Source organism: Amblyomma maculatum, chromosome 4 (genome assembly GCF_055883805.1).
Source record: "Amblyomma maculatum isolate TAMU_Amacu chromosome 4, ASM5588380v1, whole genome shotgun sequence".
In the NCBI taxonomy this organism is placed as follows: Eukaryota; Metazoa; Arthropoda; class Arachnida; order Ixodida; family Ixodidae; genus Amblyomma; species Amblyomma maculatum.
Genome location: NC_139347.1, coordinates 202985192 through 202995150, shown reverse-complemented (window position 1 = coordinate 202995150; position 9959 = coordinate 202985192). Strand labels below are relative to the sequence as shown.

Sequence of the window (9959 nt, the reverse complement as noted above, 5' to 3'; positions counted from 1 at the left end):
GCCCACAGTGCAGACAAGGACGTGATCGACAGTTCGAGTCTCCAAGCCATTCTGCAATCAGTTCGCCTGGAAGTGGAGAGCAGGGAAAAGGCGCACGGAGAAAGCACGAACGCTCCTCAGCGAACGCGACCTGAACGCGCCAGTGAACGGCGTCCCAACAGCGTCTACGGCAAAGGCTCAGCGGCCAGCCTCCAGGTGGGTGCCAAATTGAGCAAAGAAGATGCCCTTTTTGCGCTTCAGAGAAGCATGAGGTGGCAGATTGCAATGCTCCGATATCAATTGATGAGAAGAAAAGAAAACTGCGAAAGGAAGGAAGGTGCTACCGATGCGCGAAGAAGGGGCACATGACGAAAGGATGTAAGAATTGGACACTACGTTGCGTGAAGTGTGGCCGACGACACATCACCTCGCTTTGTGATCCACCGGCACCGAACGCCGAGGGCGACACCGCTACTGGCTTGCACTCAGCAGCGTCTCTTAGCAACTGCATTAAAAACGCCGTGCTGCTGCAGACGGCGCAGGTGTGGGTCAACGGACCGAAAAGAAAACGCCTCGCTCGCTGTCTGTTTGACGGAGGCAGTCAACGATCGTTTATAACAGAGAAGCTCTCGCGAATACTGGATCTTGAGGTGATCGGTGAAGAGGAAGTGACCATTTATCCTTTCGGCGGCTCGGCCAACGTTATGAAGAAAAAACGACGCCGAGTGAAGCTCAGGGTACGAAGCCAGTATGACCGCAAGGAGCACTGCGTCGAAGCCCTCGAAATTGAAGAAATCTGCTCCGACCAACTGCTGCTTCCAGAAAATGCTGTTGAGATGAGTCATGTGGCTGATTTGAAATTAGCGGATGTTACCATCTCACCAACTCGCATCTTCACACAAGGCATCGAAGTTCTAACAGGCTCTGATTATTATTGGACTATTGTACACGCAGAAGTGGGGACAGCGCAAGGGCCCTTGGTTGCGCTTAAGACTGACTTCGGCTGGACTTTGCAAGGACCGATACCACTGTCTGCTTCAGGTGTGTCGTGTTCCACCATTGCCGTTCTGCGCACCAGCGTCTGTGACATGGACGCCAACCTGTCAGACGAACTTCGAGCGTTCTGGGAGCTGGAGAGCCTCGGTATCTCCTCAAGCAGCTGCCTACTTGGAAGCGAGGAGCAGCAGGTGAGAGAAGACTTCACTCGTTCTCTGACTTTGACCGATGGGCGATACGAAGCGAGCCTCCCGTGGAAGGCACTTGACCAAAGGCTAGCCAGCAATGAAGTTGTAGCAAGAGAACGCCTGGCCAGGTTGATGCGGCGTCTTAGACCCAGCAAGAGCAGACTAATGGTCTACGATGCAGCCATCCGTGACTACCTAGATAAAGGTTTTGCTGAAAAGGTTCCAGCCGACGAAATCGACAGTACCTTGTCTCGAGTGTATTATATGCCTCATCGTGCTGTTTTCCGTTCCGAGAGCTCTACCACCAAAGTTCGCATAGTGTTCGATGCATCTTCGAAAGCACAAGGCTGCTTGTCACTCAACGATGCCCTCAGCACCGGCCCGAACCTAAACCCCGACCTGCTGCGGCTTATTCTGAATTTTAGATGCCACAAAATTGCATTGACCGCCGACATTGAGAAGGCCTTTCTTCAGATTGGCATCAAACGTGAGGACCGCGACGCACTGCGATTCCTCTGGTATTCATCTGCGTCAAGTGAGGGCTCATCAGAGGGTGATATAGAGGTCTGGCGCATGACAAGAGTGCCTTTTAGTGCCACAAGTAGTCCTTTCATGTTGGCTACCACAATACAACATCTGGCTAATGTCTCTGAGGACCTCTCTCACTCCGCACAAATCTTAGGCAGCTGCCAGTACGTCGACGATTTGATAACCGGAGTTAGCTACACGGACGAGGCGACGAAATTTAATGAGGAGGCACAGCAAATAATGAGCTCAGCAGGAAAGAAACTGCGAAAGTGGAGTTCCAACAACGAACTCCTACAACAACGGTTCGATGCTGACGGCGTTGGAAATGCCTGCGCTGACACTGCGACGACGACTTCAGCCATGGCAAGAGTGGGGCTCGAGTCGGACAGAGGAAACGACGAGCTGAAGTATTCCCTGAAAACGGCGCTGGAGCTTCTTACTGTCAACAGGAACACTAAACGCTTCGTGTTCCAAGTCTCAGCAAGAATCTTCGATCCCCTCGGTCTGCTGAGCCCAGTAACAATCGCAGCACAAGAACCTCATCCGGTGATAAAATTTAAGCGCTTCAGCAAACTGAATCGCCTACAGCGAGTCACAGCCTGGATGCGACGCTTTGTTCACAACTATGATCGAAAAAAGGATCGGCTTGAGGACCTGCTCTGCGCATTCCAAATCCAACAGGCGCAGAAATGGTCGCTTCACGGAGGCGTTTACTGGGCGAGATGGAAGAACGCGATCCTGTATGATCGCATCACGGAGGCGTTTACTGGGCGAGATGGAAGAACGCGATCCTGTATGAGTGGTTTACCAGGTTGTACTTTTGTACCCGTTGGAAGACAGAAATTAATGAGCTAGCGCTCATTCGGCGGGGAGGATGTTGAATATTCCGGATGCCGGCTCCGCGGTCTTCACGGCATGACATTTGGGCCATCCCACTGACAACGGGGGATGGATGTACACGGACTGGAATCATCCATTCTTCACCGCGGGGTACAGCTGTGTGCGCGTGTGCAGTGTTGTGGTCGGTGGGTGGCGCGAGAGAGGGACGCTTGTGCGCGTGCTCCCTTTAAAAAGAGACACTCAACGTTTACGGAGTAGTGCGGTGTATAGTTTATGGAGAAGCCCTCCAAACAGTGTCCATAGTGAGTGCAGTTTGGATAATTAAAATTCATGTTGTTGTTGTTTAAAAGTTTTCTCCCTAACGTATTTGAATACCCAACACAGGATTGCATCTAAGATTCCCCTTTCTTATCCTTTCCACATAAACGTTGATGCTGCGGCGGTCATGTGCCGCCGGGTACGCACACCTTACCACGCTTTTCAACGCGTCGCCTCGTTTTGCCGGTAACTTGTTTCCTTTTGTCTGCAGAATTATTTTGCTGCTTCTTGAACAAATGATGCTCTAAGTAAGTCGTTTGTTGCGCTTCTGAGCATATTTTTCGCATGTAACCTATAATATGAACCATAAAGCCCTTTTAGTGAGTAGTGTGTCCTTACTCAGTGTGTAAATTAATCAGGTTTTGGCATGCAGTAAATATAAAAAAAAAAATATGGAACTTAGTCTAGAACGCTACACTGTAAAAACAAAAACACCTTATTAGGTGTTTTCGCATGTCTATAACTAACACCCATGCACCCTTGAAAAAAAGTGGCTTCAGAGTGCCAGTACACCCTCAAAGATGGTGCTTTGGTTGGTCATAACACCCTTCTATGGGGCCAATGCACTGGGGTGTTTTCATCACTTTTACACCCTATTGCAGGGTGGAAGCAGTGGCACTGCATCCTTACACCCCTTTATAAAAACCAGTGCGGATAACGTCCATATATTGCATTCCCTAATTAGGAATTACTTTTGCCACTACACGTTCCTTAATGCTTTTCCTCAAGCTTAATGAAATCATGATTGCAAATGATTTGCAATGAAGCTTAATGGTATTCCTTTTAACCACCTGTAATGCCAAATGAGCATGTAAAGAGATGCTGCATGCCATTATTTTGACATCTCGAATGGCCCATGCCAGTATGATTGTTTTTTCAAATTCACAGAGCATGTCACACACAAGGAAACTGGAAGTCTTTTATTCGGCATAGAAGGGTCAGGGTTCGGGCTAGCGGGTGCTCGGGTGCTGGTGGAGGGGGCAGGGGGGCACTTGCGTTCTGTTTCTTCATTGATGCGCGCTATGGAACCTCATTTATTTAACAATACTGCCACTCTCCACCAAGAAACAGACGGGCAAAAACATACATGGTATGTATGTAAATACCTAAAAAATGAAAGAAGCAAAACAGTTCCAACAAATGCAGACAACAAAGTATAAAATTTTTTTTTCAAAAACAGAACCGAACAATGAACACAACAGCATGGTGACATTTCTGAAAAAACAACAACAAAACGTTTAGTCGTATGCAACAATAATCGCAGTACACAATATTAATACTATGCTTTGTCAGTGTCAACGCGTGCGCTTGCATAAAATTCGGCCTTAAGCGATGAAATAAAGCGTCGTGCAGCGCATCTTGGCTTCGACACGCAGACGCCCAAAAAGAGGTGCTCTATAAAGCAGCACAAATTGTCGGACCCCTTGTCATATGTCAGATTGAACAGCCAAAGTCGACCCATTATTGGAACAATACCCTAAGTACAGTCGATGACTCGAAGAAGCTTCCGCTGCTGAATGAAGGGGAAATGCTCTTCAGCTTCTTTGATGCTGCTCCCAGTATATCTGACGCACGGCGTGGCAGGCTTTTCTTCCTGTTCCTTGATAGAATTGTGAAAGAAATGCATAACAGAGCAGCTGTATAAATATGCACTGCACCTGGCAAAAAGCAAATTCAACATATTTTCTACTCTATATTTAGAATACGCCAACGCCCCTTTAGTGTACAGCAGTGTGCTGGAAAAGGGCCCTATCGGAAACCACTGGTGGTTATCTCACAATTAACAATGCAGAGTATACTGTTATGGTTGGTTCAGGAGGCACAAAGCCAGCAGTCTGATCAAGTCATAAATGAGAGCACATAAGGTCAACCCATTTTTATTCATGCAGCATGCTGTTGCATGGTAATTTTAGATTATGCAAGCTATTTTATCAAACAAAAATGGCTACACTCATCAAAAGCACCTGGGTTAGAGAACTTCAATGCTGCCCCACGAACTTTTCATTTCACATGAACTGGAATGCTTATTATGATAGTTAAAAATGTAAATAAACAATAAACAGCACTGGAGCACGGTGTTTACTACTAAAATATTAACAGCTGGCTCAATTGAAGGCTTCACACAAGGCCTACAGCATACCTTGCACTGGCCAAGTAGATAATGCAGAACCAAACAAAAAAAAAAACATGGAAAGAGCATACTTAGTAATGAGGCACTACAAAAAAAAAACAAAGTGCATGTAATATATAACACATAACACATAATGCATTTCTGAACTTTTGCACATCTTCTTGTGCTAAGTATGAACCAGACAAGCCCTAGGTCATCGCAATGCTTCCTGAAGTGTTTACATTTAGGGTTTAGTAACAAGGAAAAAGTATTCTCGCTGCTCTATGTGGCAGTTCTGAAACTTCATCACACATTATTCATTGAAAGTGTACACTGGAGCTTTGAGTTGAGCGACAATTACATGTGCAACAGCAGAGCATTACCAAACAACCAAACAGCAGAAGCTCTAAAAAATGTCAACACTGAAGCATGGCATGTTAAAACATTTTCCACGCATAGCACATTGTATGCATAGACATCCAGAACATCAGTGGTGAGCCTCAAGAGGCGGCAGGAAGCTCAAGTGTTCAAGAAGTTGTAATCGTTATAGCGGCAGGCAGTCATAGCATTTTGAAACACTAAAGGTTCAAATACTAAAAATATGTTGACTAACTTGAAATGCAAAAATAACAATTTGGATTTATTGAGAATGTTTACTATAAATGAGAATGTCTATGACAGTGCCACATGGTTAATGCATGAAATGTTAGCATCTGTAGTTGAAGGCATATTTATACAGCATGAACCTTGAAACACAGCAGTATTTTCTCCTAACCAATGTGGTAAACCTAATCTCAGAAGAATTAAAATTATTACATCATTTCAAACTTGGCTAGCAAATTACAGCATTTTGTTAAAACAACAATTAAACTGCATGACCCACCTTCAGAAGCCTGTAGGATAAGACAATGTGGCAAATATTTATTTTGAAGCAGTCTCAGATTATATATTCCAGACATTAGGAACATGTTAGGTACTAGCATGCATGAGCAGGTTAAGAGACCCCTTTCCAGCAAATTCTAAACCCCACCAAGCTGCCTGCAAGAGCCATCTGATAAAGCACTGCTGGTGCACTGCAGCAGAGTGCTTAGTCAAATGGCACACTGCACCAATCTTGACATTACCAGTGCTTCATCAGGTGACTCTTGTATGCAATACGACGTGGTAAGCATGTGATGACAGGTGTCTCTTCAAAGTGCTTTTGATTGTACTTACAGTGCAAATAATCCTTTCACAGCAAAGAATTCACAGTTGTGATGAAAACTTGTGTAGTATTTCTATTTGAATTATGAATCACTAATACATATTACAAGTTAGACTGTAAACCATTTTAGAAACAAAGAAAATTCGCTAATAATGTCAGTTGCAAGTAGGCTTCCTGAATATTCAAATGACAAAGAGAAAACTTACAAATGATACAAACAACATCCAGAGCTCCCGGCTGGTTCCCAATGTTTGCCTAGAGTTGCAGAATGCATACTGTCTGTACATCTACAATAGAAATAAGCAACACAACAATGGTGTACCTCCTTGCAGGAAAAAAAGACACCCGAGTTTTGAGGCGATAATTTATTGTCTAATTTAGGAAGGCAAATAAACAAAATTGAAAACATGTAGAGGCACGCAAACTGAAACCCAAACATCCGACAGCAAAAATTAGCAAAGCTTGTGAAGATTTGAATCAGGTATCACCTAATTCTCTGCTACTAGTTGAACAGATTCGAAAGGGCTGCACTATTACAATGGAGAAGAATAGGTAATTTAAATTTAGCTAATGCGAAAATTGTTACATATGAAGAAATGCACAGGCTAGTTATGGTTTTATTATTCTTTGTGATGCTCAGCCATGTTTTTAGTATATCTATAAGGCAATGCAAAATGGCAAAAATGTAGGCATTTGGCGAAAAACTGCCAATTAGATAGCACATGCAGCAAACAGAAGGAAACAGCTGAATACTTACGCTTCTTTCTCCTTTCACGCATTCCCTCAGAACATACTTCAAGCACCCGGGCAATGTCCTTTTTTCTTGCACGAATGGTGTCCTTCAAAACCAAGACAAGTGTCTTGTTAAGGCCGATTTCAACTGCCTCTTTGCCGTCCTTCTTGATCAGCATGTTGAAGTCATGTAAGAACTGCAAGTTTGTGTGAATGGTAGCCATAAAGAATTCATTTTACTCAATGTTTCAAGTAATGAATATTAAAAATCATTGTACAAAAGCTAAGGCAATTGATGCCTTTGTACATATCTGAAAAAAAAAAAAAATGGCATTAGCAAACAGCAAATACAAATATTTACTAAGGTTAGAAAACTGCAAAAACCATCAGTATTTTGCCACTCATCGCCAAACTGCAAGCAATATTAAGGAAAGTCTAATATAAAAAATAACTAAGCAAAAATTATGATCCTCCTTCCCTCAACTTGGCACACGGCTGAATGGCAATAAAATATGTAATATATCTCTAAACTAAGGGTCCCCGCTCAGCTTTAAAAAGCAGGCTTCAATTCTTAGAGACAATCTACAGACATGCATTGTTAGCATATGAAAGTCAAATTGTTTTCTGGACCCTTTAAATCAGTAAACTGCTTTCAACACATACATTACAAATTTTTTAATAACAGTAAGTCACAAATTTGCCTGCAATATGCGCACTGTGATGAGCAAAGAAGGTAAACATATGCGACTAAGGCTATGATAACCGCTTCATATGCACATTTAAGCAAAAGACCAAAAAAAAAGTAAACATCTGGTCAGAATCAAACTCTGTAATAGCAACATCCGGTACAATATTTGGCCACGGAATTCAAGCTGTCGACCTCTACTTGAATGCTGAGGCATCAGTATCGAATATCCATTTATTCTAGTCTAAAGACACTACAAAAATCAAGTAATGCGGTCAAACAGTTATGTTGAAATGTGACCACAAAAATAATGAAAACTGGATGGTTTGAACCACATCAGCTGACTTAGCACGTGTACAAGTGCCTTAATTGAAGTCTTGCTGAAAATAAAATACGTACCTAAATGATTCTTCAGGAGCGAAATTAAACGCCATAACAAAAGCAGCATTATAAAAATGCAAATTCACACTCCATGCAACCGCAAAATATAGTCCCCGTAAAATGAAAAATGCTCCCATTGTGATTAAAAAAGGCAAATCCAGACGCGGGGAAGTTAACATAGGCTGATGGTAGCGGCATATAGTTTACGCAGTTTGGAATAAACTATTATGCAACCAGGCCGGCCGACCAGCTCACTTCGATGCCGATAGCACGAGCGCAGAGGCGTGCCGCGCTGAACGGCCGCCGAGTACGAACATAGCCTCCTCGAACAAAAAGTTTAAACAGAAGGGCTGCGGGAGGACACTCCCCGAGCAGCAGGACGGTGCGCGCCTATGCTCCGAGTAAATAAAAAAAAGGGGGGGGGGAGGGGGGGGTCGCACGCTCCGAGTGAAAGAAGACGACGAAGCATTAAAGAGGTTTCAGGAGAGCGAGCGCGAAGTGTAAGAGATAAGGGAGGAGGGGGGAGGGGGGAGTCGAGAGTGCTACGAGAATTAAGGTAGTACGCCAACATGACCTTGCCGCACGAACGGAAATGGTATAGAACAAAACCGAATCGTTGCGAAATGAGCGCAAGTATCAAACTGTCAAGAAACGAAAATCGTTTCGTGAACCTCCTGCGCGTACAAAATGCAAGGAAACGTAGCACATACATTATTTCTGTTCAAGAAAGTTGAGACTGATGTTCTTGCGCGAAATCTGCGTAACTTGCCGCGACATCTACCACATGTGCGATGTCATTTTGGCAGCCAGGTGAAAACAAGAGCGTGTCTCACGTTTTCATTTCAGCGCATTCTGGAGCGTTCCGGCACAAAAAGACACAGAATGCAGCAATCCGGTAGGACACTGTTCCCACAAAGCGCAATATGCGTGAGAATAGGCTTACCTTTACAGACGATTGCGTCAGCCGCAAAGTACGCTGTCCGCCTTCGCATCACCGGCACCGAACCAACCAGTGCGATTTCAGCGCGAGTGCAAAGTAGTCGCCGCATATACCTCTTAGTCACGCAGAAAAAAAAATCGTCCATGCCTTCTTCTTTCAAACATCTCAAACATAAAGCGGTGCAGCAGTCCTTCGGCCTGAGCAAAGCAAAAAGAAGCCCGGACAGTTGCCGACACGATAAATGCCCGTTTGCGTTAAACACCACATGTAGAAGGCACTTCACAAGCGTACACACTTCTGTAACACATATGCATGGAAATGCAACACATTTCACGAGGGTACACAATCGAAGAAGCACATTCAGCATTCGCCGAAACGTGGTCGAAACGCACCCCACAATGCTAACGGCCATATTGTGAAATTTGAAAAGAGCGTTCGTAGCTACCGGCGGCCTCCTGGCGGTGAAATTTTGTTTCAGTTTCTGTTTCATTTTAAGAAAGCACTCGTGTGTAATTTTAATTTTAGCGTTACTTTTGGTGCTTTATTTAGGTGTTGGGTTATATTAGCAGCGCCGCTTGTGTATAAAAGGTTACGAAGTTACGCAGCCATATACCACCAGCATGTTAGGTGATATTGCTTGCCCATAACACCCTAAGGCATATTCTCCAACCAAAGCACCCCTTTGGCATGCAAGAGGTGATTTCCAATGGCACGAAGACCCTAGACTCAGGGTGTAAGGGTGCTTTGAATCAGACAAATGCCCAAAAAAGTGTTTTTGTTTTTACAGTGTATAGGAAAACCACCTAAGAAAAGCACTGATGCTAATTTAGAACCGACATTTCCAGATAAAAATAACGCAGACTTTGCAAACGACTTTAATAATCACTTTATAGACACTGTTTTATTCTTGTGTTCACAAAACACAGCCATTAGGAATGTTACAAATAGCCAGGATATGCTGGTGTCAGGATGAGGGATCTCATGGTTCATTTTGATAGATTTAAAAGGGTTTTACGTTTTATCACCAACGAAACTTTTGCAAGTGGCCAAATACATAC

General features: G+C 43.9%; 1 long non-coding RNA gene across 1 annotated transcript; it reads right to left on the bottom strand.

Moving 5' to 3' along the window:
• Positions 1–3866: 3866 nt before the first annotated feature.
• LOC146194014 (uncharacterized) lies at positions 3867–9283 on the bottom strand. Its single transcript, XR_014706505.1, has 4 exons — positions 8905–9283; positions 6921–7092; positions 6370–6450; positions 3867–4449 (listed from the first exon to the last, which is right to left on the bottom strand). It is a non-coding gene; the product is annotated as an uncharacterized LOC146194014 (long non-coding RNA).
• Positions 9284–9959: the final 676 nt, after the last annotated feature.